The sequence below is a fragment of the Octopus bimaculoides genome, chromosome 2, assembly GCF_001194135.2.
Source record: "Octopus bimaculoides isolate UCB-OBI-ISO-001 chromosome 2, ASM119413v2, whole genome shotgun sequence".
NCBI classification, from domain to species: domain Eukaryota; kingdom Metazoa; phylum Mollusca; class Cephalopoda; order Octopoda; family Octopodidae; genus Octopus; species Octopus bimaculoides.
The window spans coordinates 164,641,787-164,646,978 of NC_068982.1; positions in this window are offsets into that span (position 1 = coordinate 164,641,787).

Consider the following 5,192-nt stretch of genomic DNA (forward strand, 5'->3'; position numbering starts at 1 on the left):
GTGTGAATTGCAAATGATCAGAGTTATGGCTCAGAGATACTGAATGTAAATTCATCTTTGTTTGAATAAAATATTTTGCATTCAGTGTTATGAATTTTATTAGCAGCGTTTTTTTTTTTTTATAACAGACATCAGATTTTCAATTGCATCGTACCACACCAGTTAGTTCTTTAGAGGTCAGCTTTGCCATTCATTCTTTCAGGGTCGATAAAATAAGTACCAGTTGAATACTGCGGTCTATTCAATCGAAATTGCTGGCCTTATGCCAAAATTTGAAATCTTTATTAATTTTCGTATTGTTTCTGACTTATTAGAAATTGAACTGAACATATTCTCAATTCCAACAAAAGGTATATATTAAAGACAAAAAATATAGTACACAAAACTATACATGTAAGATACTTTAACGATAACAGTTATCATTTAATACTATAACATGTTAGCATCTGCATGAAATATTGCTCTGTAAACTAAATACTGCAACCTTCCTTTTTCGGCACATGTACCTTCCTAATGTTGAATTATTTAAAAAATAATGGTAAAGAGCATGCATTTAGCGTGTCTCTCTTGATTAGTTATAATTATGTTACTTTATAAGGAAGGTGGAAATGGATTTTATCATATTTGCTATTTCCCAAAACTAACGTGGCAGCAAGACTTGACTAGAAAGTATGAAAACTTTACTAATTCTCTACAGAGCTTCCTAGATCAGCAAATGTAGTTTTCTCATGTTTACAACACGTCATGTTGCCAGGCAGAACGCTCTAACGTTTCACAGAAGAACGTAATACAAAATGTAATATGAACATTTTGAAAGATTTTGATAAGTTGTATAAGTATAAATTATAATTATCAGCGGCATATATCATGAATCATATATATTGCTATAATTCCTCGTACACTATACAATATTCACGTTATATTACGTTACACAAATATTTTACATTGCTATAAAAGCTGCGAGCCGGGGAAAAAACGCTTTGCGGCATTTCGACCGTCTACATATGAGTTCAAATTATACCAGGGTTCATTTTGCTTTTCCTCTCTTTCATACATATATTCTAAAAATGTGTTTATAAAATGACAATAGTTATGCTGCTTTTCTAAAATGCTTGACAAGGTTTAATATTCGTTAAATAAGTTTACAAAATAGTAACACAAACATATGTAACTTGTATGTTCGATATCTACGTTGGTGTAACCTTGGATTATACTACTTCGCCTAATAAGATTTATTTTCTGAAAAAAAAAAACTGTTGTAAGATTCATTTATGCACGTAAATCTATTTGAAACCATATCACAACAATGGGTGAGTGGGAAGCTATAAAGCTGCTCTTGTTTTTGCATACGTCAAAACTCATATCAAAATAAGAAAGTCATCCTTTATTTTAATCTATTACTGTCTGTTCTCAAGACATAAGCAATTTTACAATAAAACTATAATAGTTGTAAATTCCAGCAGGAATTACTTCGCATTTGATTTTTGGTGTATATGTTACCTAAATATATTAAAGTGCTATATCGTCAATCATAGCGACCATAAGATACAGAAAAATAATAATAATTCCCTGTTTGGTGGACTGTATACATGTTTGGAATAGTCTGTGGTAGTTTGTAAATACTGCTACATTAACTCTCTGCATTTTTTAGCAAGAGGATACAGTAAGTCTGCGGCTAATAGTGGTCCCGGTCACAGCTGATCTTAATGCAAAATTCACTAATAAAACAACTTATCATATCATAGTTCGTCCGTCGTTATTGACAATGACCAAGGACATCATATTGGAAAAGAAGACGGAGCAGGGTCAGTCCGGCTGTGATCGATCAGTGCGATACATGCTACGAAACACTGCTGCAGGTCCAGCATTGGTGGTCTGTTGGATCTGAAGCGCCGAGTTGAAACTGAAGTTAAGTAGTTCTCATTTTCTTTGTACCTATACAATCCGTTACGCTCGTAGGATGTGGTAATTTTAGGCGCTAAGCAGAGCTTGTTGCGCTTGCGTTTTCAAGGTGTCGTGGTGGATCTCAAAACTCTTCAGTGAGCTTTTGAGAGTATTCTTGAACGCTGTTTCTGTCCACCTTGCATGCACTGTAAAACAATCTTTTAGGGAGTCACGTGTCAGGCAGCTGAACAAGATGGCCTACCCTCCTGTCTTGTGCTATCTTCAGCAGTGTGTAAATGCTACACAGATCTTGAGAGATAACATCTGTTTCTGGGACCCTGTGTTCCCAGGTGCTTTTCAATAGATTTCTCAAGCAGTTTATGTGGAAGCTTTTGGAGTGGCGTTCGTAAACTGTCCAGGTCCCGCAGGCGTACTATAGCATAGTCAGCACAACTGTTTTGTACACCATCTGCTTTGTGGCTACCCTAATTCCCTTCCTCCCTCATACTGACTCAAGTAACCGCCCGAGAGCTGAGCTTCCCTTGGCGATGTGCGATGTACTTCGTCGTCAATGTCCAAGGATCTGGAGATTGTGATGATCTCTTACATCTGGGCCTCTGCAGCGGACTTGATTGCATAGTCGTTTTTGAACAGGAAGTCACGCACTGAGTCCTCTTCCAACCTTGTCTTAGCTTGTAGCCTCCATTGTTTGAGGGGCTTGTCATCAGTCTTGAATCTGATCTTCATGTTGGTTGTGTTTTTGTTGAGCAGTGTAGGTGCAAGAGTACAACTGTGGGAATGCGTTGGAAGAAAATCTACTGTCTAGAACCCGAGCGACCATGCACTCTTGGAACAGTCACACCACGCTGATGAAGTTGTCTGTGCAGCCGAATTTCCCCATGATCTTTCAAATTCACAAACAAAACATGCACAAGTAAGTGCGCACTATTTCCATCGCTCGCTCACATTTTGCCCCTAACCCTAAATCTCACTTCTACTCTGATGTACACGTGTTAATTTAGAAACTATTAGGGTCTGATGCAGTGGTACCTGAACACGTATAGAAGCACAAACTCACCAATACTAAAACTTGTATAAAACCATGTTGGAATGCAAGCTAATGTGTGTGTGCTTCAATCATTTTTATATTGCAACAAATCACTATTATGAAGAATTACTGAAGTCAATAGAATACCATCAATGGAAAGTAGGTTTTTCACACTCTAATTTCGTTTTCAAAATTCTTTGAATACGGAACTCACTTAATAAATATACCATACTACAATAGCTAACTGCTGCTGCAATACTTATTTGATAACAGATTGAATTATCTAAATATTTATATTAAAATTTCCATTGACTACCTATGTAGGATATTAACATTAACAGTCGATTGTATAAGTCCAATTGTGTATCACATTGCTTACGTCTAAATAGAACGATAAGAAACGGCTTAACTATGGTGAGCAAAATGTAAGAAAAAGAACGTTAAACCGTTATATTTCTCACTGTCAAATCGAAGTTCACTTTGCTGTTAATCTAGCACTGGGATACCAAAGTTCGATATTGACCAAGCACACTAAATTTGTCATACAGATTGGGTACCAACTTTTACAACTCTTACTCGGCATCGAAGATGAATGGTAGTATGTACAAATTGTTTTAGGCATCAACGTAGTCACGAACAAACACATACATGCTCCGCTCTAGCCCATGCTGGACATCCACAATGTGACAGTGGACGGGTAAGAGAATTGCACTCGCACTAACTTAGTTTTCACTCACCGAAATAAGACTGAACAAGTTGAAATGCTTTCTCAATAACAGAAACTATCATCTTCCGCGGGAATCGAATCCTCGACATTATGATAGAAATCTTGAACCACGTGCGCCTTCACGAATACTAGGCCGTTAATACCGCTTCCAATTGTAAAGTTTTTCAAACAGATGCTGATTATGATTTTGTTTCAGTAGCAGTCCGCTATCATTTTCAGTTGTATTCGTCTCAGTGAAAAGAACCTATATAATTTATAATGTAGCATAAATCTATTTGATAAAACAATCCCTTTTACCGCAGAGGAGAATATCAATACAGTATAAGCGTAAGTTAAGAAGAAATTCTAGAAAGATCTGCAGTTTACAATAAGAAATATTGCTGTACGAACAAAAAGTGAAAAAGATATTCGTGAAAGATAAAAAAAAAGAAAAAGATACACGCACACACAGAAACAACAGATAATGGGAAACTAATACAAACAACTTCATTTTAGGACCACTTTTAAGAAATGAAATTCTTTCAGGTTTACAGATAATGTTATAACATTCTAAACACATGCTATGTTATCAGAATTCAAATGTATCGTAGATTCGTAGTAAGCTGTTCAATGTATGCTGTTATTTTTCAAGGATTATAGTTACATATAGACATATATTTTGCTACACATATTTAGTAAGAAAAAAAAATGCTAATAGCCAATGGACGAGTAAAATAAATAAAAAGGAAATACATCTTAAGAAAATATGTATTAAGGCAAATAATTGTTTTCTCCATATCTTTGGTGAATTATATTCATTCTTCCACAGTGTATTGTTGCTTTCCAATTTCTAGCTTCACTAAATTTCCCTTATAATGGTACAACATTCATGCACGGTTCTTTCAACTTAAAAGCTAAAGGTGTAATTCACTGACCACACGTATCATTACTGACATTTTATTTGGAATATTCTTGATACATTGATTTATCATACACCTCAGATAATAGAAAGGCTTTCCTACAAATCTGAAGCATAAGCACGTATGTGCATGCATACATACGTATGTGTGTGTGTACTTATATATATATATATATATATATATGTACATATCCATACATATACATTAACATACACACACACACACGCATACATGTATGAATGTATGTGTTGTAGGAAAAATAAAAGAGCTTGACTATGTTTCTTTCATATTCCTTATCATAGAAATTTAATATATGTGATATTTTATGTCATTTTTCTTTCAAGACTCACAAAGAAACTAAATATGACGTTTAGCATTAGTTTCTTTCACTGCGATATGCTGTTTGTAAGTTACAATTTACATTTCATTTTGCTATACTCATACCTACTAAGTCTAATCTTAGGAATTTCTTGTTCATATTCTTTGTCATATGGTTATGTTATGTTATGTTTTGTGTTTTTCTATACATTTTTGTCATAGCCGAGTGCTGTATATGATCGTTCATTTTTATACATATTCGTTCAGAAAATAAACTACATTACACGTCTGCATCATATGTGTATGAATGTGTATA